This window comes from Crocodylus siamensis, chromosome 4 (genome assembly GCF_052110815.1).
Source record: "Crocodylus siamensis isolate JL-2025a chromosome 4, ASM5211081v1, whole genome shotgun sequence".
NCBI classification, from domain to species: Eukaryota; Metazoa; Chordata; order Crocodylia; family Crocodylidae; genus Crocodylus; species Crocodylus siamensis.
This window is the reverse complement of record NC_143398.1, coordinates 175,971,541-175,996,789: the sequence shown is the minus strand read 5'-3', so window position 1 is coordinate 175,996,789 and position 25,249 is coordinate 175,971,541. Positions and strand designations below refer to the sequence as shown.

Below are 25,249 nucleotides of genomic sequence, written 5' to 3'. Positions count from 1 at the left end.
CTTCCCAGCTCATAGCACCTTTCAGATATATTTATCTCTGCCTTTGGAGTGTTTCATTTTAGACTGCACAATGTTTTTCTCTTGCTGTAGGGCAGATGTTCAGCTTCTCTTTCACCCCTGTTCTTTTCAGTATGCAAAATACACAGAACATCTGTAGAACATGGCATACATCCTGACTACAGTGATAGTCATTCCTAAAGTAAAATGAGCTCTTTGCAATAACTTTATAATATATACTATCTGAGGTTTTCAAGGAATAAGGTACCCAATATCCAGTGAAAACCACTGGAAATAAATGGGACTTCGTTTTTCTAAATGTCTCTGAAAAATTTGGTAGGAGAAACCGAACAACAACTGTATACCAGAATGAATGCACAACAAAAATCTATCAAAGACAAAAATACCCAATTACCTGTGGATGCACATGTCTTACAAGACAACCACTCTCTCTCCAGTCTATCAATTCTAATCCTCAAAGAGAATTTACAAAACACCTTTCGTAGATAAGTCTATGAACTTCCCTTCATAAATCTAACGGATACAAAAAACCATGGACTAAATACAGACATTAGATTTATGGCACATTATAACCTGCCTGACATCGAAAACCCCAGGTAACCTCTCTCTGTTTTACCAGCTACATTCCATCACCAGGTCAACATGCCCCTCTTTCCCATCTTCCCACCTACTGGCCTCACACCTATTGTCTTCCATGGCCTCTGTTCCTCACTGCCATTCATCTGCATTTTCACAGACCTACATTTTGCACATTGGCTTCTATTCCAGCTAGGCGAACACAAAACAACAGCAGACTCTCCCTATATTTGAAGAAGGGTGTTTGTGCCCAAAAGCTTGCAGAGAACAATTTTTCCAACTATTTAGTTGGTCTAATAAATGATAGCACATTTACCCAAAGAACTTTGTCTGAAAATAGCCTATATGATTCTAGGAAATAAAAATATTATATTTTTACAGGAAATATATAGCATAAAATACAAATAAAAAGCAATTGCACAAGAACTGATATTTTTTTTGTTACAAAATGGCTAGATTGAGCCACAAGGCTAATCCCAAAGGAATGGACAGTACATAGCAATACCAGCCCAGAAGGAGCTCAGGGAAGGCATTGAAAAGACCCCTGTCCCCTTTACACAGTGGCTACCTGTTACCTCTTGCTTTACCAATCTTACAAGTAAATGATTTCCTCCCTATCTTTACCTCCATTGTCCTTTAGAGCTCCTCATCTCTGGTTTAAGTCATACTTCATATAGAGCAAATAATTAGTAGTTTAGTTGCTTTCAGTCATGCAAACAGAGTCCAGTTCTTAACTGACCTATGTCTGCATTGCTTCTCCCCTGACTTCAAAGGATGCAAAATGGAACAAAGGATTCCTATATATGTTTTGAAAAAAGTGTACTCACTCTTGGGCAGAGAATTGTCATTCTGATCATTCTGAAAAAGGTTTGGAAAATGACAGGGAAGTGAGCAATAGGAATTGGAATAGAAGTATTTAGTGCGCATACACAGGGGTTGTCTGACATGTCCCTTTGTGAAATCTTTTTTCAGTTGTTTATAACTTGACCAGTCTATTTGGGCTGGATTTTTTTGTACTTAGTACCTGGTTCAGACTGAATTTTTTCTTTTCTTTTTTTCCTTTTTGAAATTTTGGCCAAAAGATTTAGTCATGTCCAAGAACCAAGTTAACAAAGAAAAGTTCTTCTGCTCATGTTAAAAAAATCTGGCAGCTTTTTTTTGGGCAGCTCTTTTTATCGGCATGCCACCTGCCCATGCTTTGGAGCAGGGATTTGACATTTAGGATGATGCTAGCCTTTGCCTTTGGATTTGACATTTAGGATGGAGCTACCATTTCTCCTTTGCATTTTCCATGGAAATCCATGCAAAATTTGGTGAAATAATAAGCCTTTAAAAATTATAGTTTGCACACACTTAGAGATGTGAAGTCCCAGGAAAGAAAAACAGAAAAATTCAGGGGGAAAAATATTTTTTTCCATTTTTTCTGAAGACTTTTTTTGTTTTTTCCAGAAAAATTGAAAATGTTTCAAAAAATTAATAAAACCTCTCATGAAATATTTTCTTTTAGAATGATGAATAAAATGCTTAAGACAAGGTGTTCATATATTGCTACCCTTGATTCCCCAAAAATGTTTTCTAATAACTATGTAATAGGGAGACCTTTATGTAAGACTGTCTACAGTATCAGACCATTACAATTCCTGTACACCGAGGACACACGCAGTACAGTACAACTCTCAAATGCAAGAGCAAGATGCATTTCTGCCCCCCTGGGGGCACTGCCATTTTCACAAGAGAAGGAGGAAGGATTTAGTGCCTTCTTTGCTTGTGGACTTCCTCTACTGTTGACTTTTGATCCAGAGGTTGGTGGATCTGCTGCTGTCCTCCTGACTAGGCCTCAAAGGACTGGGAGTGGACACTGGCAGCAGCATCCATTCGTTCCTGTAGAGATTAGAAACAAGGAGCTTATTGCCCTGATTGCTCAAAAGCCTCAGGAGAGGAGACAGAGCAAGTCTAAATGTTTTGGAGTTGGAAGGAACCTGCCTCCTCTTGACCCTGTGACCTTGAGATCCACAGAAGTACAGAAGCAGCAAAAAGGAGCTGAAAGAAAGTAGACTTCTTTATTGAAAGGTAAGAGTTTAAATTTCTCTGAATTCAGTGTATTAAACTATACTTTAGCTGCATTAGTATATTTTCATAACCTATGCAATTCATAATTGAATTCCTACTAATTTGATGTTTTGTCACAAATCACCGAACCTTAGCAGAGCGGTGAGGTCTGCAGGGCAGGGAAGCTGATCACTGTTAACTCTGAGGAGGCCTCTCCACCATCCATTACTAAATTTGTATGTGCTGTAGCTTAGTGTTTATATATGCAAGCTAGCCACTAAATTACATTTTTCTTCTTTCTCCATCAGTAAAATGGTGCGACCAACTTCTAACATATAGAAGCATTTCCACACTGCAAGTTATTCTGAGACAAAAATGTGATTTGCAAATACTGCCAAATGAAATATGCATTTCCAAATGCTACTAGGATGACCAAACACATCTTTGTCTGTAAGAAGTGTCCTGCAGACATTAAAAAATCCTTCATGGGTATAAGTGAGGAGGAGGTAGATCGTGATGATGAAAGTGCAAGTAGCTTTTTCCAACATTCTCAGTCCAGAAGTCCTTCTACCGCTGCTGCTGCTGCTGCTTCTTCTATAACATCAGTATCACAAAGGGTTGCCCAATCAACATCCTTAAGTAACCAAATATTGCAACCAACTGTAAGCAAAAGACTCTCACTAGCCTCATTTGTAGACAAGATGATATCTGAAGATCAGGAAAAAATTGACCAAGCTCTTGAAAGAGCAGTATATTCTTCTGGGACGCCATTGTCGATAACTGAAAATGCATACTGACAGGAAGCTTTTAAATTACTAAGACCATCATACTGTTTGCCCAGCAGACATTCTTTGAGCAAGTCTCTTTTACAGTCAGAATATGAGCATGTAATGCAGTCTGCTCAAGGAAAAGTCAATGAAGCACTGTGTCTTACAGTACTTACAGATGGATGGACAAATGTTCAGGGAGAAGGAATCATAAACTTTGTGATAACACCTCAACCATATTTTTACAGAAGCATTGAAATAGGAGAGAACAGGCATACTGCAGAGTATATCAGTACTAAAATATGCGAAGTCCTACAGAAGATTGGGAGTGGTAAAGTACTTGCTTTGGTCACTGACAATGCAAGTAACATGAAAACAGCATGGGAGATCATAATGGATAAACATCCACATATTACTGCAATAGGATGTGCATCCCATGGGCTAAACTTGCTTCTTAATGACATCATGAAGTTGGACACTGCAAAAGATCTAAGGAAGAGCAAAGACATTATAAACCGTGTAAAAGCTACTCATATTTTAGCTGCAGTCTTTAACAAGAAGCAGGAAGAAAAGAATGCAAAGAATAAAATAGTGACACTCAAACTCTAGTAAAAGTAGTTGGGTTGGAGTGGTGATCTTATCTGAAAGTTTAGTAAAAAACAAATAAACTCTTCAAGAAACAGTAACAATTGAGGATCTTAAAGTACCCAGAAGTGTAAGGGACACTGTACACAGTGAAGATGTCTTCTGTGTTCAGCTGCAAAACTCCCTGAAGATTCTAAAGCCAATTTCTTCAGCAATCACTACATCTGAATCAGACAGTGCACTTTGTCAGACATTCCTTACTAAATGTCCCAGATAAAATCAACTGTTTTTGAGAATCTAAGTGTATTTCTGCTTACAAGTACAAAAGAAAGAAAAGTGAAAGACTTTATTAACAAATGGGAATAATTTTGTTGCCAATCAGTTCATGCTTTTGCAAATCTCTTGGATCCAAGATTCAAATGCAGAAATGTTAGTGATGATAGCAGTGCTACTGGATTACAAAACAAGCAACACACTTAGGACTTGATGTTAGAAAGGTACTTTTAAATGTTGCAGAATACAGACCATCTTCAGGGATTTGGTCCAAGACTGCAGTCTGGGACTCTGCCAAGCATATCCCTCATGCAACGTGGTGGCAAGGCCTTTGCACGACATAGCCTGAACTCCTCTTGCTTCTCACCTGCTTCAGACTCCTCCATCTTCTGCAGCATGTGAAAGAAACTGGTCTATGTTTGGAAATACTCACCAAATCAAGAAATAAATGAACATGTGAAAGAGTAGAGAAGCTTGTCTCAATCTGGGCAAACCTTCAGTTTTCAGAAGTCCATGAATATGATAAAAATATAGAAGCAGAAGAAGCAGAAGAAGCAGAAAATGCTGATAGTGATAGCTCAGCAAATGAGACTGATTAGACAAAGTTTCATGTAGCAAAATTTGTATTCAATGAGTCATGGTTTTTTTCCTTTTTTTCTCAACCCTTTTTCTAAAAATGAGTGCTTTCTGTATCTGCTCAACACTGTGGAGGAGACCAAGTCCAGAATACATAATAACTTTATTTGTTTTACTACAATGTTGATTTGTTTTCTATTTTTAACTTTAATTTTTGCCTGCTTCTCATAAACTGGCAAAAACTAAGAGATGCTAGGTCCCTTAGAGTTCAGCAGTTTGTAGCTCCATTCGTAACAAAAATTAAAAACATTTTAAAGTAAATTTAATTAGTAAATTTGTAATTATTGTCTGAATAAACTATACTTTTAAATTTAATAAATATACTAAACATGATAATTTTATGAACAAACCAAGTTATACATAATACATTTTATGTTCTTAAAGCAGCAAAGTGAATTTAAATCTGTAATGGGTGCTAAGAAAATAAGTATTGAATATATTTCAATTTTTCCCAAAATTTCCATTTTTTCTACCCAAAAATGTTTTTTTCATGGCTTCACAATGTCTAAAATGTTTACAACTGTATATACACTTAGTGGGCTTGGATACGGTGGCAGAACACTTAGTGTCTTGCTGCAGCTCCAGAGGTATGTGATTATGCCCTGCTCTAGACTCATGCTGAAATTGGCCCTCAGTTGCAAATGGGCAACTGTTTTTTCAGACTGGGGAATCCAAAGTGTTTATATGTGATGCTAGCTACAGCAATCCCTTGTCTGCTGTCAGCTGTAGAAAATACTATGCATTAACTGCACTAGCCTAGTAGGTTTAGGCAGACCTTTGATGTCACACAATCAGCTGAGATTTGCTAGAGCTTTACAACAAAAATTGTTCAAGGTTGCGTGCGCCAGCCAGAGCATTCCTTCCAAATATTGCTCTGGGACATACTGTATCTAGACAACTGAACAGAGAGGAGAACCTTATCTCACCTGTGTCCTCCATGCTTCCTTTCCTACTGGGCAAAGGTTATGTGAAGAAGAAGCTATCTGGCTTGACTGTATATGGGACAAGAGTCAGAACTGAGAAAGTGGGGTAAAGTTGACTGAAACCAGGAGCCAGGAAGGAGTAGGTTATGAGGGATGTGACTGGAATTAACCTGGCAAGGGGAGAGGAAAGCTGGAGCTGTGATTTGGAGTTAGGTAAGACTGGAACTCAGAGGTGAGAAATTTAATAGATTTGTAGATATTAGGACCAGAGAGAACTATTAGATTATCTAGACTGATCACAGAGGAGATTGGAACTGCTGGTACAAAAGCCTGGGCTGCAAAGGAACAATGAGAAACAGGACTGGTTGTGGGAGAAGACAAAGCTGGACAAGGATCTGACTAGAGAGGTGGGGAATGATGGGATGAGGAGGCCAACATTGATAAACAGATTGAGGGTGGGAGGAAGGGAGAAGGGCCACAGATCTGAGGCTACAAGGGAGAACTAGAGTTGACTGGGCAGACTGGAATAAGGTGCCATGGAGTGGCAGAACTTGAAAATGGGTGGGCAAGAAAACCAGATTAGAATTGAAAAGAAGATTGGGAGCATACATTTACACATTTTAATGTATACAACTTATACTGAAGGTACCTAAATACAGGCAGATGTAAGCTGGCATGGTATGGTGATGACTTGGAAATGTAACTTCCCCGTGGTCTTGTAGTAAGGCTCTATACTTCTAGGAGAGGGAGACCCAGAGTCAGTTTCTGTTGCTGGCGTTTCCTGTCCTTGGGGCGTTGTACTGACTAGTGAACTGAGACCAGTTAAGATGAGCTTCGCAAGACTCCAAATGGAGGCTTTCTCCAGTTCTGCTTAGCAGAAGATACTGGAGAGCACCCACAAAGCAAGAACCACAGGGGAGAGTGGGGGCCCTCCCATGTTTGGAATTCAAGGAGTTCTTTGAAACCTTCACTGAGGTGTCTAAAGCAACCAGATTGCAGATTTCTGTAGTTCTGGCTGTACCTCCAGCTGGAGGAAGTTTAAGTTTTGTGAAGTGTGTATCAAAGCAGCCTAAGAGCAGTTCAGCCATCTAATGGGAAAGAGGCTAAGTCCTGAAATCATACCAAGGTAGGCCAGCAACACAGTGGGCTAGGAGTTGGTTCCAAAACCATCCTCTCATACACATGCAGAAGCACCTGGTGAGAAACAAATGGGTAGGTCAAGAATAGAAAAGAGATGTATAAATGGAATTCCTCAATAAACCTCCAGCTCCCCTGCTCAAACACGAACTCCAGCCCTTGAAGCATGATTTTTGATTCGGTCCGAGTTTCTAATTTGTTACAAATTCTGGAATTAAGAAGATGCATGTTTCATTGTGATGATTTCATGCAGCCCTATGACCTTTGTACAGTATCTCTGCTGAGGACACACCTCACACACACACACCTATAAAGCAGCCAAGAGTCAATGAAAGAAAAAGCTTGGCAGCAGTGAAGTTTTCCTGGTTGAATCCTATCTCCTGTCCACAGGTTTGGGATTTTTTTCTCACTTGAAATTATGGCCACCTTATTAAGTCTCCCTGCACAGGCTTCCTGTTTATAATGAGCTTGTTGAGTCTTTCTGGGTAGGTCAGTGTGAACTCAACAGGACATGCCAACAAAGTGCACTACAGACCACAGGTGGCATTTGCCCAAAACAATGGATGAAATTCTTTTATTAAATATTAATGTATTCTTTTATTTAGGTATTAATGTATTAATACGGTCTCATCCCTCCAGTAACTAAGCACTTTGCCACCTTCAGTATATTCTCACAGCAGGGGAGGGGAGTGCTGTTATCCTCATTTTAGAGAGAAGGAACTGAAGGCAGGGAGATATACCCAAGAGCCCACAAGAAGCTTGAGGAAGAATACAGAACTGAATACAGGCCTGGTGGTTAAGTACAAAAAGTCAAAGAGCCTGAGGCTGAACTGATTCAGTCTTTGCAAGTTAGTCTAAGCTACAAAGATTGAACCAATAAGCAAATGAACAGACGTTCACTTTTGATTCAGGAAATGTAGCCAGGTGCCTGCAGTGACTCAAGCCAGATGCCAGGGGGCACTAGAGAAAGACTCTCTGACAGATAGACAGCATGAGTTGTGTGTTTGCTTCCTCTTCCTGCTGCCTCCAAGGTCTCTGGGATTTGCAATCCACAATCACAACTGCAGGACTCTGAAGTGTTGCTTATCACTTCCTCTTCCTGCTTCCAGGTGTCCCTGGGATTTGTAATCCACAGTCGCAGCCAGCAGTAAGTCACAGCCAGCAGGGCAGCTCCATACTTGGGGGAAGGGGGGTTTAAATCCTCCCCACCTGCCCGGTCCCAGACCCCAGCCAGGGTTTGCCTGGCAGGGAGGTAGTAAGCCAGCTAGTGAGGCCATTGAGCCACCCCGCACTGCTACAGCTAGGGAGCAGAGGGGTGGGGTCAGCCCTGCTCTCTGGATCAGACAATGCAGCCCAGTCCAGGGATGCAAAATATACTGGGATGCCGGGGGCACTCTGACTTAACTTCAGCCAGGAAGGGGTTTGGGACAGAAGTTTCATAAACCAGTTTGACCTCAATCAGTTAAGTCTGATTCAACCAGGTTTATCTTAAACCAGTTTCAGGCATTTTGAAACTGGTTTATGTGCACTGAGCTTTTGTTCTGTTACAGGTTTAAACTAGTTTCTGATCACTTAAACCAGTTTATTTGTAACTTCTAGCCCTAGCCTATAAGACCAGACTTGCAAAGCACTGGACTAGACTGTTTTCTCAGCAAGTTTTACAGCATAAGCACTGTCCCTCTTCCTTTTTTCAGGCCACAGGCTAATCAAATGACGCAATTTGCCAGAGGATAGTATAAAAGCTCATATGGGAATTGAGCATTTTAGCCTTCCTGAGAGATCCCTATTGAAACCTTGATGCCCCATCTCCCAGAACAAGCATGAAGCAACAGGCTGCACTGCCAGACCTGTGCATGGGGGGTCCACACACACAATCTGCTGTGGTCAGTGTGCTTACTGGGCATTTCTACCACAGAGCTTTGAAACTGTACTCTACTGAAAAACTCAAGTCTGTATTTATTTCAGAATGTAATCCTCAGTCTATCACTCTTATTGCAATAATCAGATGATCTTTTTATCCATGGGCCAAATCACACCCCTTCCTCTGCACAGAAACCCATAGGAGTTCTACACAATTCACTCCGTCATGTGGGTGGGAATTCCCCTTGTGGAATGAGCCAGTCTACTAAGTATCCATGTTTCTGCTCTGGATTTGAGGCCCTCTGCCCCTCTCCTATTCTCTGAAGTATGACTGCACAAGCAGCAATTCCCTCTGCCTCTGGAACCCTCTCAGGGGACTGGTCAATGTGCAACAATGGTAATATGGACTCAGCTTTCCCAAAACTACTCCAGAGAGATTGCTGAGAAGGACTGTGCTGCCACACTATTGGAGATGCTGTTCTGCAGGTCTCTTATGTTAGCAGAACCACAGTTATACTTGAAGCCAGCTAACAAAGTACTAACTTGGGCTGCTGCTAGTAGGAAAGAGCAGCTAAATGCAATGAACCACTTTCTTCCCCACTAGTACCTCAAATTGCCCTGATCCCTGGGCAGTGCTACACATGAAGCCCCACAAAGCAGGGAACATTCTGCACAGTTACATACACATGTACAAGTCCACATCCTTTGCACTAGAATTCCACCAGCACCAGGGAAGGGATGTTTGCACACCTGAAGGAAGTGAACATGCTGGGGAGCTGCCAGACTCCAGAGTCCCACAGCTGTGAGGTGACATTGCCAGTGGAGAGAGGCCTGACAGCTGTGGGACTCTGTCCTGGAAACTGGGAGGGAGAGTCCTGTCAGCTGACAGGGTTCCCAGCCACAGGGGAAGACAAGCAAATTAAAGTGGGACAGAAACCAGCTATAAAGTTATTGCACATTTTCCAGTTCTAAGTTTATAACTGGTTGGAACTTCAGTGGTCTGATTGTTAAGTTGCACATGTAGCTGGTCTAAATGAATTCTGCAGTTAACCTGGTAACTGCATGATACATGTAACGTGTAGAGAGGACCTTAACTATGCTAGTTTTGAACCACAATGCCAGGATTTAAGAGCTTCCAGGAAGTGGAGGGGTAAAACAAGGTGTGGCAGCAACAAAACAAAAAGGTGTGGCAGCAAAGAAGAGAGACAAAGGTGGGCAGATCCTTGTCAGCGATTCTGCCAGGCACTAGGAGAATGTTCGCATTCCTCTGCAAAGTGTTGAAAGGCCAGCTCTCTGATGAGTTCAGGGATGTCATTCAAAACCAGTGTAAATGCATTTCTTTTCCTTATTTACAGCAGAATAGCTGCTCCTTGGGCCTCAATCCCCTCCATGCCCCCTTGGAGCTTTCTGCCCTGATATGAAACAGGAAAAAATGAATGTTTAAAATTCCCAAGCCCTTTCTTTAAGATTCATTAGCTATTATTTCAGCTGAGTGACCTCTTGGAGTGATTTCCTAAAAACCCACATCGTGCTGCTAACTGAAAAATCAGTTTTCCTGGAAAAAGGGCACAATCTTTTATGTTCTACTGAAGCATGTAGACTGTTGGATTACATTTCTGTAGATACTGCATAGGAAAGGGAAGGGGAGAAAGAGAGACACTGTTTATGGGAAGAAGATGTGATCTGAAAACTTTAGCAGTCTTTGGAGATTGCCTCTCTTGACACTGACCATGGCAGGGGTGAATAAAGGATCAGTTTCTTTTGTGAGGGGAGAGTAGTTTCATATACTTCCTGTGAGTTCCTAGGGGAGAGAGGGTGTTGTTGCACTGCAGCAGGATTTCCAACTGCAGCTCAAGCCGATTGAAACTTCAAACATATTTCAGAGATTAAACTCTAGCTAACCATCCTGCTTGGAATAAGGGGTGTTATCATTCCTAGCTGTAACTCTGGTATTCTTGTAAAGAAATTCCAGCTAGCTATAATTTCACCCCTGATTTCTTCTTCCTCCAGGGTAACAGCCTTTGCTCTAAGAACCAGTCCCTCTGCCTGAACCCATTTCCTGTTACTTGAACTGCACAAAAGGCTCACTCGTGTTTTGGTGCTGATTTAAATGAAGCTTCCCCAAAGAGCTCATTTAATGTGTATTTCTAGTGTTCTGTGGTACAGAACAGTTGATCCCTGGAAACATATTTACTAGAGCTTTTCAAGTGTGGTCATAACAACAAATGTAGCTAATCACATTTGTTAAAAAAAAAAAAGTAAATGAGATGGAAGGGAAAAAAATTCTTTCCTTAAGAGATTTCAGATTTCAGACAGAATCATTTTGCTTTATGGCTGTCAAAAAAATTAAAAGTGGTCCAATTCTGGCCAACAATGGAAACTTTTTGGAAATACTTTTGTTTGGTGGAGGGAGGGGGCCAGGAAGTGGGGGCTGGAAATCACCAAAAGATTTTTAGCTCTTTTGTAGGGCTGTGTGAAGCTTCAAGTGGAGATTCAATTCGGAGGAGATTCGGCCTGATTCAGTGGCTGAATCTCTGAATACAAATCGAACCAGGGGACCAATTTAAAGGTCCGAATTGATTCAAAGCTCCCCAGATCTTCAGAAAAGATTCAGAGAGCTTTGATGATTCGGACAGTCCCCGGTGGCTGCAGTAGGGAGCTGCTGCTGACTCCCAGCTGGTAAGTACTAGGGGTGGGAGAGGAGGTCCTGGGGGAAGGGACCATGAGGGGACCCCTGCCAACCTCCCCAACCCCTCTGCTCCCCCAGCCCCCCAAGGCTGTCCCCGCCCACCCCAGCTCCCAGTACTTTAAAAAAAAGCCCTGGTGCTCACTGGGTGCTGCCAGGTGGAGGGGGGGCATCCCTGCTGCCCCATGCTGTATGGGGGACTCTGCACGAGCCCCCTGAACCCCCCACTTCCCCAGTCCCACCGTGGGTGTCCTGCCCGGGCCAGCTTTGGCCCTTTAAGGAAAAAAAGAAAACCAAGAAAAGCCCTGGGACTCATCGTCCCCTGCCTGGCAGCACCCACTGATCTGGGGCTTTTTTTTTTTAACAAGTGCCAGAAGCTGGGGCAGCCATTGCCAAGCTGGAAGAAGGGTGAGGGATGGGCCTGGCCTGGCTGATTTGGAGATCCAACAGCAGCCGAATCTCCAAATCAGATTTGGGTGAATCAAATCGGGACAGTGATTCAAATCACTGAATCAAATCACTGTCCCCTGAATCAGCCGAATCCGAATCCAAAGTGAATCCTAGCTGCTTCGCACAGGCCTACCCTTCTGCTGAATAGCTCTAAGATCACATGAGAAGTAAATTGCTAAATCCACACAGTTAAATGCTGAAGTCCAGGCCTGCCACCCTTACTCCTACTGAAATCAAGACTAGGACCTTTCTCTAGAACAGGAGTATCTCTAATCTTTTTATTCATGGAGTGAACATGATCAAGGGGTCACGGTGTTTGAAGTATGAGCAGATGGAGTGGCAACTATCTGCAGATCCCTTGCTCCTGAGCAGCGGAGTTCCCAGAGGACATGGAGTTAGCAAAAGTAGCTGCTGTTCCTCTGTCTCTGGAGCTCCTAGTTATGGAAGATGTTTTCAATCCACATTCAAATACACACTATCTTCTTAATTTGAAGGGCATTACAAAGCTATGCCCACAGCAGAGATGATAACCTGTAGCTCCTATAAAGTGCTTTTCATCAGCAGATTGCAAAATGCTGGGACATCAGCATTATTAATCCTGTTTCACAGATGGGGAAACCGAAATGAAGAGACTTGCCTCATGTCACCCACCAGAACAGAGGCAGAGATGAGAAGTGAAACCAGATTTCTGGAGTTGCAGTCTAGTCTCTCTAGCTGACTCTTTTGTATGCATGTAGGCAGGGTTTTACTTGTGGCCTGAGAGGCTGAGATTATCTGCCCCAAACTTACATAGGCAATAGAGTCCCTGTGTTTTGGTAGGGAGGAAAGTTTGTATCTGCCCCTAGTGCAAGGCTCCCTTAGATCTAGCCATTGAGATCCAGTTGTCTTGTTTTTTGCAATCCCAGGTGGTATAGTGGCATAAGCAATGAGCAGAGTTGGCAACTGTCCATAAATTTACAAACACTCCATAAATAACCAGGCTAAAAATGCTTGTCTGTAAAATGCATAAAAAAATCCCCAAACCTGTGCCATGTGTGAAAATATGAAGCCACCAGAGCTTATTGAAGCTCTCCAGTAGGAAGGAAATTGGACACAGTGTTGAAACACAGACCAAGTATGGCAGTACTGGCATCCAAACAGGAGCTCCCTGAAGGGAGCTCTTAGGGCTTTGTTGCTCATAGGACTCTTCATAGTTCCTTCCCCAACTCCCAGCCATGTGCTTTGACTGGTGCTGCCTCCCACCTGCCTGTAATACTGCTGTGTGGCAGGTAGGCAGACAATGTTCCTTCTTTGGGCCTCCATGCCAGGATGAGGGGATTAGGTATGGGGACAAGTAGAGGACCCCTGGGATGGGAACAACAGGATGTAAAACCATTGCTGCAATTAAGTAGAGTTGCCATCCCAAGGAAATTTTTTTACTGATAATCTGTAGACTTTTAATAACAGTAATAACAGCCAAACTTTTTTACTATGGTTTAAACCTGCTTCTTGTCCAGGGGCTGACAGAAAGGATCACATTTACTTTATGTAAAAATATGTCAGTAATAAAAGTGTGGTTGCCAGTAAAAAGTTTGCAGATCATCAGTAAAAAACATTACCTTGGGCAATGAGCAGCAGTTCAGGACACCTGAGCTCTTATACCAAACTGCTCTGTGACCTTGTGCAAGTCATTTCCCCTCTATGTCCTCCCACTTCCTGTCTGTCATTTTAGAGTGAACAAGTTCATTGGAGCAGGGACTGTTTTATGAGGGAGCATCTGAGAGAGAGAGCGAGAGAGAGAGAGAGAATGTGTGTGTGTGTGTGTGTGTGCACGTGTGCACAAGGGGTCTTGATGGTTGCAGGGGCCTCTTAAGTTCCACTACAATAAAAATAAATAAGAATAATAGTTACTGCAGGGGCCCCTCTGCCATCTTAACCTGGCTATTAGCCCAGCTCTCTGCAAAAGCATTGCTTCATTACTGCTTTGTTTGAGCAGCAGACACTGAGAACAGAAATTGGGTCAGTGCCTGTGGAGAGCTTAACATGTGGGTGTCACTTGAGCATTAACTGGTAAAAGGCAGATGTCATGTTAAAGGAAAACAGAGGAGGTCTCCTCACTACTAAGTGGAAACTCTTCTTTAAAGCAAGAGTGAGAGTGGGCAGTGGGGTTTCTGTGTGTTCCTCATTTCCATCTAGATGTGAAGAACTACAGCAATAAACATTTACATCTCCACGTGCCACAGAGACATGACTGTTATCAGTAAAACATTCAGGCAGCTGAATGTTTGTTAAACAAATATCTGCATAGATTTAGATACATACAAACACACACACGCATGCTATATTATATCTGTGGGTTTATGTACACCAGAGGTTCTGAAACTGGGGCAGGCAGAAAACTTTCAGATGATACACACAAGGAAGGAAAGGGAAAGGGGAACTACAATGGAAAAAAAAGGATAAAAAAATAGAAGTAAGTCTGCACTATTTGGAGAGGTTATAATGTGACTGTAGTGGCAAAATGTTACTTTTTTATTGTGCATAACAGAATCATAGAAATACACTGCAGTGTACAAATTTAGGAAAAGGTATATCCTCCCACAAAATTGGAGGATTCTGGAATATATACATATATGTTGAGCAGAAGGCAGGATAGAGATGCACTTTATAGACTAATTAATCAGAGATGCATCAGCTTTTGTGACCAAGAACTCACTTAATCAGGTGCTATGAAAGCGGATACATCCCTGATTCAGTTAGTCTGTAAGGTACATCTCTACCCTGACTTCAGACTAACACAGCTAACTACCCCCTTTTATATACTTACGTATGCATACATATACACCTGGGCACATGTGTATAGGAAGATGAAAGCACATGAATATGTACACTCCTTTCTCATGTATTATGTATTTACATTTAGATTTATGCACTCGTTCACTTCATATATTACGGGAAAATTCTTCTTTATCTTTTTATATATAAAGATATCACTACCACCCATAAATACAGGACTACTACTTCACATTAGTAGTGTCTTTCTAGCAAAAAATGCAAAAAGAAATTTAAATAATATATACATTGGATTTTTATTTTACACTTGAACCAGAATATACAGATATGTGTATATTACATATACCCCCACACACTATGATAATTACACACATGCGTTATTATTATATATTAATATAAACACATTACATTTTGTGATTTAAACTTAGTGAATATACATTTTCATGAATAAACTGGATGTAAACTGAGAAGATTGTTTAGGGGAAATGGCTGCACACAGTCTGATAAACCTCTTCAGTCAGTGACAGTTAGGAACCATACAATCAGAAATTTATGAGCTACTCATTTGCAAGAGCAAAAATATAGGAAGCTATTAGCAAAAAACAGGAGTAGAAAAGATATGAAGTACTGTAGGCAGACTATTAGCTCATCAGGAGCTTAGCAGGGTTCAGACTTAAAGGTTCAAACAAGTCCAGTTTGCAGCTGGCAGTCCTAAACAAGACAAGACAGCTGGTGTTGGGCTGAGTCATCCAAATAGTGATTTGGTACAAAATGTAGATTTAACTCATGCATTCAAGTGATGGAATACAAAATAGATCTTAGGACTGGATTCAAGAAAACATATATCTGGTTTTTACAGTATGACAACCTAGAAAAGACCATGGAAACCAATTTTCCAGAGCTTTCAAAGTTATGCATGTATGTTACATCAAGTTTGATTTCTAAGCCCTCACTTAGAAGTCAGTGCCTGTTCAACAAAAAGACTAAGCATTTGCTTTACTTGGAGAGAGAAATGAAGACAACAGGGCTTAAATGTAAGCCTAGGACTTAGTCAAAAGCTAAACAATAAATATGTGATTAAGCACTTCTCTTGAATAAGGATGAATTAAGCAACAGCTAAAGACAATCACAATTTAGCAAAGAATTTATGGAAACTTATTTTAATTTTTACTTCCTCCTGGAAACTGAACTCTTCACACCATAGTTCATATTTGTTCACTTTTTAGGTTTGAGGGGAATTTTTCTCCTCAATATAACTTTTTAAATTCCAGACAGAGAATGAAACTAAATATGAATAAAATCATCATCAGATCATGCTGGTCATCAGAATTCATTGTGGGTACTATTCATTCATTCATTAGAATAGCATATTTTCAGAAGAGAAACAACAAAATGAATCCAAGGTAGTATCCTTGGAGAACTATGAGATGGTTATCAGAATGTAGCATGAGCATTTTTAGAATCAGCTGTTGGTGCTACTATCTAATTTATTAAAGACATTAAATATTAAATGTACCCATGCAGAGGAAAGTCCTTTAGAATTGTTATAAAAATTGGATGAGTTTATAGTATTACTGCTTTTTTTTGCCAACACTGGACCATTATCTGCATGCTCTTGTTGTACAATGGGAGTATCACATGTGCAACAAGAAGAAACTCAGTCTAAATATTATCAAAGGATCTGGAAATAGATCCTCCTACCAAATATATTCTGACAAAGATGTTTAGCCTTCCTTGTCTTGTTTCCAGCTTTGGGAAAAACTGTAGGACAACCAACCAATCAGAATGACAAAACTTAAAAGAGTAAAATCATTGCTTGTGAATCCTTGGAAAAAACATGATTCACAGTTATTCAGCACATGGGCAATAGCTGCTAGGCTACTCATATTTGTCAGGAAACGATTCCACTGAGGTTTAATAAACCACAAAAATAAAGATAAAATATTTTATAAGTGACTAGAATCCCAAGATAAATTCATTTCCTTGTTATTCAGTGCAGTCTGTTGTCTTATTGTTAAATTAATTTAAATAATACATGCCTACTATAGCAATATCCACAGCCTCAATCCTGCCAATATAGTCAGTCAATGGAATAATGCATGTGCATGAAGTTAAATGCAGGCATAACTGCATGAGAGACAAGACCTTAAGGGCACATCTACACCACCTCCCTGCTATAGCTGGAATCACTGATGAGAGGTGTGTCCTGCCCCCTTGTCCCTACTTCATTTATGCCAAATCCTGCCCTCCCAGCAGGGCCTCCACACTGCTATGCACACTCCCAGGGAGGGGGGCATGGAGGGGACATGTGGCCCCAAAGAGAGGGGCATGGGGTAAGAGGGGGATGCGGGTTGCTCACTGCTGGCTCGGGGCTCTGAGCCCTGCTGTCCTCACCCTGGGGCCTTTGGGGCCCAGCAGGCAGGACCTGGCACAAGAGGGTGGAGCAGAGCAGGGAGGCTCTGTGTCCTGCTTTTGAGACAGTTACCTGGATTTACAGCTGGGATTTGGCACCTGCTGTGTAGATGGGAGGGCAGGACGTGATAATCTGCAATAATCCTAGGTGTGGCAAGGAGGCAGTGTTTTTTTAACTATCAAAAGGAGTTGGGAGAGAGTATGTTGTGGTAGCTAAGGCCTGATTCTCATAAGACTCATGAACCTTTGAATGCTGTTCCTGGCTCAGCAGCTAATTTACTGCATGAATTTATGTAGTCATTTCACCTCTCTGCCTCTGTTCCCCTCTCACATTTAAATCAGCCTCATCTATCCAAACAAGGTTTTGTGGGCAGGGACTGCTTTGTGTTGGGCATCCATACAGTGCTTCAGACAATTGGGTGCTAATCTCTCTTGGGGCCTTTAGGCACTAAAGGAATACAAAATTTGAAAAATTATAGAATAGATCACATAGGATTATGCTGTATTTAAAATTAGTGTAATTCCTCACTTAATTTAAGTCAGGTGTAGTATATCGCCCAGAAAGCATATATGCATAGGTAATATACTAATAGGATCTCTGGCCTTGTGGTATGCAGGCAGTCAGACTAGATAATCATAACAGTTTTCTCTGACCTTAAAAGTCTATGCACTCCTAGTTTCAAATACTCTGGAAAAGTCCCAGCTATCATCCAGTCAACTCTGCATATTTACTGAACTGCACTTCAGAGACAGTTATAATCAAGTGAGCAGACTAGACAGGCAATCAACACCACCATTTTGCAAACTGTATTAAACATTCCTTTGTCCACAGCATGCTAAATAGATCTGAATAAGACAATGCATGTTTGCACAGAAGTGTCAGGGACTTGTGGTGTTTATTGTGGGTCAGATTGTATTACACATGCACAGGGATTCTGCTTAGTTCAGCTGATTTCCATGCAACTGTTTTTTGTACAAGATACTACCCATTGTACAGAAGGGGAAACTTGCTATGGCCCTGTGTATGCTATGGCACCAATATGGAATTGTCTGTTACATAAAAATGGTGGGTGGGAGTCTGGGGACTTCAGTGAAGGTGAGCTGATCTACACTAAGATAGGATTTGCCCCATTGACTTAAACCTTGTACGTTTCACACCAACTCAAGATCTGGCCCACTGGCTCAATTAAAAACTATCACCAGCTGGGGATCTGATCTGGTCCCACTTCTGGGAGCAAAATGTTCTGAAGTCATGAGAGGTTAGTAACATGCAACTGTGATTCACCATACTTAGTCAGACCCTGGTGGTTATCAAAAAGCTGCACCTGCTAGGGTGGTGACAGCTCATTTTTGACTCAGCTTGTCAGATTTCTGACCTAATTCAGAAGGGTGCGGTCAGTAAAGCCACATTCTTAAAATGTTGCCTCTCAGCAAAAGAAGGTGTGGCAAACTACCCATTTTCTTTTTGCAAGTGTTCCTGACATTGATTCAGGCTAGAAGTCTCCCACATGTCAGAAAACACGATATGGTGGGCAGAGGCATGAGTACAATTCTTATTTATACTGGGCATGTCTAGGTAATGCTCATTAAATCTAGTACCTTCAGGCATCTATACACATACTCTGGGGATGGGAGGAGGGAAGGGTGCTTTAGTTAACGAGAGCTGCTCTAATTAGAGCACCCGCAGCGTCACATGTATTCAGCATCCCATACTTCAGAATGTGCCCCCTAAGATTTGTGCATGGGATGAGGGTGGCCTATGGACTCAGGGCCAGGGCCTGCACCAGCTTCTTCCTGGTGTGGGGGCTAGACCAGGGCTGCGCTCTGGGTGGGTAGGGGCAGGGCAGGACAGGCAATGGCAGCACTGGGAGGGGGGGCTATGGGGAATTTTGGGGTGATTCTAGCCCACCCCATAGCTCCCCCTCCCAGCACTGCCACTGCCTGCCCCACCCCACCTCTGCCCACCCCAATCTGGCCTATCTTACCCACCAGGAGGAGGCCGGTGCAGCCTCTGGCACCAAGCCCATGGTGGGCAGCCTGCCCTTGCCCTGCACACAAATCCAGGGGGCACAGGTCTCCCATGCCTGCCCTGGGGGTACACACAGCAGCGGTGAGCTGCCTCCCCATGCCACCCCACACACTCTCCCGGACAAGCCGCCTGTGGCTCCATCCCACACTCTGCCCCACCCCAGCTGGGCAGCACCTGCCCCAGCCCCAGCCCCACCCCATTTCCTCCCTCACCATAGGGGCCTCAATCTGCCCACCCCCCTTTGCCATTTCCCCTGCACAGACTTGCTGGCTGGACACTGCTTCCCAAGATGCTGGGCTGGGCTGGGCTGGGATGCACGCATGCACACAGTATTTATCAGTGACATTATCACCAATAATGTCAATTTTCCTTTTATCAGTGTTGATCCAGTATGGACCAATATATCAGTGCACCTCTACCCAGGTCAATCCATCCTGACAGCATGGTGCCATTTTCCATGCAAGAACAACCATTCATGAAAAAGGAAATGTTTCTTCCTGTAAAAATTCTTCCTGTAAAGTTCTCAGTGGAAAAGAGTCCTCTTCAAGTCACTTTCTGTAAAGAAATGCAGCCCTACCTACTGTGAAATTATGCCATTTAAGTTAAAAAAAAACCCCAAAACCTAGATTTCATACTGCTAAACTTGGTACCCAACTAGTCTTTATTTTCTAACTGTAATAGAGAAGAAACTGACCCACAGGCCCAGCACACTCCATAACTTCTCAACATGGGGACATCACATGGTAACTTGTAGAGGGAAGGAAATAAAAAGGTCTAATGGAAAAACTGAAAGAACTTCTCTAAGAATCATTCAGATTTATTGAAAGGATTCCATGACAACCTGAGTCGTCATCTTTACAAATGTCTTCTAAACTTGTGTTATCACATGGAGAGGGAAATCTCACTCAAGGTGAAGGGAAAAGCAGGTACATCAGACCTGGTATTTTCATGTGTAATTATTATTCAGCACATAGGAGCACACTGTAAGACACAAAACAAGGTCTTGGTTCTCTACTGCCAAGCACTTTGTACAGTTAATTACTCCAGTAAAGAGTGAGTCCACAACCTTTGTTGAGGTGCAAATGACCACCCAAGTGGAAGATCAAACAAGTCAGGTTCCAACACATCCTGACTCTGGTGATCTTCAGTGCTGAAGGGTGAAGTGAAGAATGAATATATACACCCTCCCTTCACAACAAACTATTCACATACTAATAGGACTTCCAGTTACTGTTTATCTTTAAAGCTACAGAGATCCTGGATGACCAGCCCTAAATATTTAAAAACAAAAGTGTCAGAATTCAAAAGAACTTGCATGTGTCTTTAAATCATCTGACAAAAGGCAGCACACACATTTTCATGCTTTCACTTTCTGCCCATGAGGACAAAAGTCTTACTTTTTTAAAAGGAAAGCTGGGTATCAATACATTGCATATTGATGTAATTCCAACAGCTGACACTTAAAAAAACCAACCAAAACAACAGTCATGAAATTACTGACAGAGTCATGGGAACGACAACACTGGAGAGTCTTCGAGAAAACTGACCATCTTCACACCTGCAGCTGCCTCTCCCTACGTTGCCAACTTGAATGTTATAATAAACAGAGAAATCAGAATGACAGTACAGTAAATCCAGAGAATAACACGGACAAAGGCCTTAACTGTGATGAGTATCAAAGACAGCAAGATATTTTCAAAGAGGATATAGGTGTTGAGGAGGCTATAAAGGATTAATTGACCCAGATGAGGACAGGTAATGAGCGAGAACTTAAAAGGGGAAAAAGACTGTTTGTCCAACTGTCCTTTTCCTGTCCAACAATTGTGCGCATCTTTATGTCAAAGTACTGCACTTGGGCTATTAGTCAGAAAGGACACCTAAATAAATATCAAACCAGTAAAATTTGACCTAACACATATGAAATGAACAACACTGTTTCCAATTTCTTTATATGGCAGCTGAAAACATAAGGGATTTTTGTTTTGTTTTTTAAGATTTCCCCTGTCATATGTGCAATCCAAATATTGCAGCACTATGCCAGTACTTAACACCCTGAAAGTGAAATCAGTTAGAAACTGATGGCAACAAAAGTCAGAGCAAAAAGGTTGTTTTCATGGACCCAAGGGAAAAAGAGGTAGAAAACACACAACAAGAAGCAAATTGGATTGTAAATATCCTCCTTTTTACAGTGCTCATCTTCTTTAGCCACCTAAAACAAAGTGAAAATCATGCAGAATTATCTAGGTAGAGATACAGATATTTACTTAAATATTTTATCCCATATTCTCAGCTAGTATAAGAAACATGGTTCCACCAAAATCAGTGACCTTTTATTTTAAGCAAAGCCAAGTAGATAATTGTTCCTGTTAAAGGAAATTGCTGTTAATCATTTAACATTTCTCTCTGCTTAGCTTTGGTTGTTAACCTATTAAAAGCCACCTTTGTAAGAAGAATCGTTTGAGGTCACAAAACATTATCTCCAATGTACTGGTACAATGCATGACACTGCATGTGACATTGCACTTATGCATACTATTAAAATATTGCATATTAAATCTGGCCTAAGCCCTGCATCAGGTTCCATTAACAGCATCATTCATCAGCTTGTTTCAGTGGGCTACATCAGCCCAGGCTTTTGTGTGAATGGACATGGATGCAATATTGGGCATCATTACTAAACCCTGAACTAGACTGGGAAGGGTGGTAACTGTGCCTTCTTGTGTGCTGCAATAGCACCAAATGCGGAGGGCCTCTGATCTTGATTTAAGCCTTTTGGTTGCTGCTTCCATATACCAACAATAAATCTTGATTTACAAGATGGATGTCCAGGTTGATTTGCAGATTAAATAAGTTTAAAGAGATCAGGATTCATAATTTATGGAATCACATCTTTTATTAATAGCTAAACAAGAAGTGCTGGGCACCACACACATCCTAGTAATAAATGGGGTCCTTGTTCTCAATATTGTACAGAATAAATCTGATCTGAGATAGCAGCCTCTAAAGTTCCCCTAAGGAAGAGTCTGATGGCAATGAATTCATTAACGCAGTAAATATAGGCCCATTTATACGTACTACTGGTGTCTTGTGGAATGTGCAGAACATCTTGTTTTCTCATATATTCAACATTGATATACAAACCCCCTTCCCATATGGATGAGATAACTTAGTTTTTATTGGAAATGGCTGAAGCACTTGATATGCAGGGGTACTGCTAAAAGTATCTCAATAATCAGGCCAAAATTATGAGAGGCATGGGTTAAGTGTGATGTCTCAAGCAAGTCCCTTCCCCCCTCCAAAACAGAATGCATCATCGCAGAGTCAGAAGCTGACAAAAAACACTGCAGCAAATAATGCATAGAAAAGTGGTTAAGCAAAATCATCAAGACATAATATACTTAATTTTGTGCTTCTCTGTCATTTTGATTCCCTCCTCCACCCCATGCTAAAGTCAGACAGCTGGAACGTGATGTAATCTAGAGACTGATCAGCAACAGCACATACTTAGCTGTGCGCATCTGGCATACAGGTGCTTTTCTTGGTAACTATATCATCTGTTAAAAAATACCTGGGGTTAACAGGAAAACGTACTTGTCCCATGAATAATTCCCAGGAACCTGTGAAATACCCCAGATTTCATGCAAGCTGTCTTTGCTTTTTAATGGGCAGTACTGCTGTCAGTCAGAAGCCAAATTGTTTTATAGGTGGTATCATCCACAGATTTTAATTGTTAGTTACTGTCTCTCAATTTAGCTTCATCCATTTATAGATGCATATTAAAAAACAGGTTGTGAGTCTTTCTTAATACTTTGGCTGTGTCAATTCCAAATGAGACTGTGACTACTTTGTGCAAGGATGAATACGTATCTTTTTCTTCAGCAGTCCCTCACAGTCAAGGATACTTGTCTTCCATGATTGCCTTACCTGTGAGTCTGAAGATGGCTGACGTGGCCAATCTGGGATTGACAGACTCTGTTAGAACATGGGTATGTGTTTCCACGCAGGTGGGTGGCTCAAATTCTTTATTCAGTCCATGACACTTTCTGCCACTCCCACTTCCCCATATCCTTTTGTTGTTGTAAGGTTTCAAAGTACTAAGCTCCTTCCAGCAGGCTCTTTCTTCATTTTGGGCAGTCCTGGGTGATAGTCTCACATGAGTTAATGTTGATGTTCCATTTTTTTTCCAAGCTGACCTTGAGGACATCCTTGAAGCACTTTCTCTGCCCTCCTCTTGAGCCTACCTCTTGACCAAACTGGGAGAATAAAACTTTTTTGGGAGTCTGGAGTCAGACATCTGGATGATAGGGGCAGCCCATAGAAGTTGATGTCAGAAGATCACTGCCTTGATACACATAGTGTTTGCTTATGAGAGGGCGCTAACATTAGTGTCTGTCTTCCCACTGGATTCAAAGAATCTTCCACAGGCAGCATTGATGGTACTTCTCTGACTTAAGGTGTCTCCTGTATGTTGGCCACATCTCACCTCTGTACAGTAAGGTGGGGTTACAGCTGCTTGATAAACCATGAGCTTGGTTTCGGATCTGATGTCGCAATCTTTGAACACCTTTTTCTTTAGGTGTCTGAAGACTGCACTTGTACGTTTGAGGTGATTTTGGATTTCTACATTAATGCCAGCCTTCTATGAGAGATGGCTCCCAAGATATGGGAAATACTCAATAATTTACAGAGTCTCACCATGAATCTAAATTACCAGAACTGGCGACTGCTCACTAAGAGCTTGTTGATGGAGTACCTTAGTCTTCTGAATGTTAAACGTTAGACCCATTGTATGCCTCAGTAAAGGTGCTGATGATTGCCTGAAGGTCTGCTTCCAAGTGAGGACACACTACAGCATCATCAGCATATCGATGATTGAGGTCAGGGTGGTCTTGGTTTTAGCTTAGAGTTGGCTGAAATTAAACAGTTTACCACCCATCCTGTAGTTTATCTCTATTCCAATTGGAAGCTTGTTGTAGCATCATGGTAAGGAATATCAGGAAGAGTGTTGGATTGATGATGCAGCCTTGCTTAACTCCCATCTTAACCTCAAAGGGATCTGTGATAGATCCATTACTAAAAACCACTGCTTGTACACTGTCATGGAGCAGGCAAAGAAAGGTGACAAATTTTGGTAGGCATCCATACTTCAGAAGGATCTTTCCCAGCATTCTTAGTTGACAGAATTGAAGGTTTTTGTGAAGTCAAAGAAGGCCATATAGACAGGTCATACTGTTCAAGTTGTTTGTGCCTCTTGATGCCCTAAACCCACAATGAGATTCTGGGAGGAGCTCTTCAGCACTTAGGAGACAATTCAGAAGGGCAATTATCTTTCCTGTGGACAGCAAGGCAATCCATCTGTTATCTCCACAGTTGGGCCTGTCTCCTTTCTTGAAGATTATCACAATCATGGTGTCCCTGAGATTATCTGGGATTTCCTCATTATTCCAAATCTTTAAGATTAAAGACATGGAACTGTGATGTGAGCTCCTTTCCCCACTGTTTGAAGATTTCAATGGGGATTACATCAGCTACAGATGCTTTGTCATTCTTTATCTAGTTGATGGCTTTCTTTACCTCAGCAAGGGCTGGTGGATTCCAAGATCATTTCTGATTGTGTGTGTTGGGATGGAGTTGAGAACACTCTCATCAACAACAGAGTCTTGATTGAGATGGTCTTCAAAATGCTCCTTCCAATGGGTGTTGCTGGCTCACCTTTCCTTGATCAGGTCTCCTCCTTCCTTAGGTCTCAGAAGGGTTGGTCCCTGAGTGCTTGGACCGTAGATGGCTTTGGTAGCATTGAAAAAAAACCATGCATATTGTGGATGTCAGTGAGACGTTCAGTCTCCTTCAATTTGTCTTGCCACCATCCATTCTTCATATCATGGATCCTTCTTTGGACCTATGCCTTGGCTTGTTGGTGATTCTTTTGCTTGGAGTTGATGTCATTCTGCCAAGGACAAAAGGTCTTGTACTGACAGTTGATCAACTCTTGGATCTCCCAGTCATTCTCATTAACCCAGTCTTGATGCTGCCTGGTAGAGAATCCAAGTGTATCTTTTCAGGCACTGACGACAGG

General features: G+C 41.7%; 1 protein-coding gene across 2 annotated transcripts in view; it reads left to right on the top strand.

Annotated features, from left to right (window-relative positions):
- TWIST2 (twist family bHLH transcription factor 2) overlaps positions 1-25,249 on the top strand; it is a 73,636-nt gene that overhangs the window by 23,522 nt on the left and 24,865 nt on the right. The window contains exon 2 of one of the 2 annotated variants that reach the window (XM_090044971.1): positions 2,952-3,572. The exons of the other annotated variant lie outside the window; for it this stretch is intronic. The gene's annotated coding sequence lies outside the window, so the exon portion shown is untranslated. Of the gene's footprint in view, positions 1-2,951; positions 3,573-25,249 lie in introns of those variants that run through there. 2 annotated transcript variants of the gene reach the window in all.